Genomic DNA, 1,192 nt, shown 5'->3' on the forward strand with positions numbered 1-1,192 from the left:
AGCTTAAGTGAATAAAATAATATTTTCGTTGATAAATGTTTTTAAGATGACTTTTTGCCCACATCTCTATGCCAATGTGAAGTAAAAGAAATAATAAAATTCCAGCACCAAGCACCTTCAGATCTAAGAAAGTTKTATTGCCTTTTAACAAAATGTCATGTTTTTATATTRAAGCACAAAAAMTAGTTAAAGCAATAAATCAGATATTTTGKAAAACAAAGATCTGATCTAGCATTTTAAACAACTTCAGTTCGGAGAAAGATTAATTTTGAGCAGAGAGAGTAGCATCAAAAARYAAGTGAATTGCTGCCATTTTAGATCAACTTGTAAAATATTGTGGCAGTTTGTTCAATATTGCATTGATATTGCATTGATCTGAAAATATCTATTTGGTGAGTACTGAGGGTGTAACTGTACTAAGATTGTCTTCATATCAATGTCTGATCATGTGTCTTTTACTCACCCAGCAATAAGAAGGGTTTGATCATTCCAACCTGCAGGTCCCAGGAAGTGTCAGGGACGTACCCCAGCATCTTCTCTGGGGGGACAGGCTCTTCAACCACTGTGATGGTTGAACCCTTCCAGGTCTCTATAATGCGACGGCCACTCAGTGATGTCACACGAGTGCATTGCTTCCTCAGCCGCGACCGAGAAAAGCTCTGGATCTCCTGAGTCAAAGACTGCATGATCCAACTTCAGAGAATCTAAAAGTTTTATAAAAAATATTGTTTTAACAACACCAGATAAATTAAAAAAGCTCATACAGCAATTAAAGAGTGAGCACTTTCAGAATTATCTTCTCATCTTAAACCATGCAGTGTCATTCTAAACACACTGTGAAAATGGACACCCATTCATGGACCACTTACCTGCCTTGTTCCAACTACAAATAAACCTCTTTAGTCGCCTATTGTCTGGTCAACAATGGCTAACTCTGRTGTAATGAGCAACAGAAACATCACAAATTCTGACACCAAAATTCTCAGTTTGATAGATTAACCAAGAAAAGGGTTTTATTTGGTGATTTGTCTTCTGAAATCAAGAATAAACAAAAAATAATCTAGTGGCAAATAATGCAAGTAAAATTGAATTGTCAAAAGTTATCAACACTAAATACTCATTTTAACCATTTTTAAAGTTGTAAGAACCCTGCTCCTTTATGAGATTAATACCAGCTTAATCTCACAAGAGT

General features: G+C 35.4%; 1 pseudogene; it reads right to left on the minus strand.

Moving 5' to 3' along the window:
• Window positions 1-435: 435 nt before the first annotated feature.
• The window catches only part of LOC106535688 (dual specificity protein phosphatase 19 pseudogene), an 8,404-nt pseudogene continuing 7,647 nt past the window's right edge, over window positions 436-1,192 (minus strand).

The sequence above is a fragment of the Austrofundulus limnaeus genome, unplaced genomic scaffold (assembly GCF_001266775.1).
Source record: "Austrofundulus limnaeus strain Quisiro unplaced genomic scaffold, Austrofundulus_limnaeus-1.0 Scaffold1531, whole genome shotgun sequence".
NCBI classification, from domain to species: Eukaryota; Metazoa; Chordata; class Actinopteri; order Cyprinodontiformes; family Rivulidae; genus Austrofundulus; species Austrofundulus limnaeus.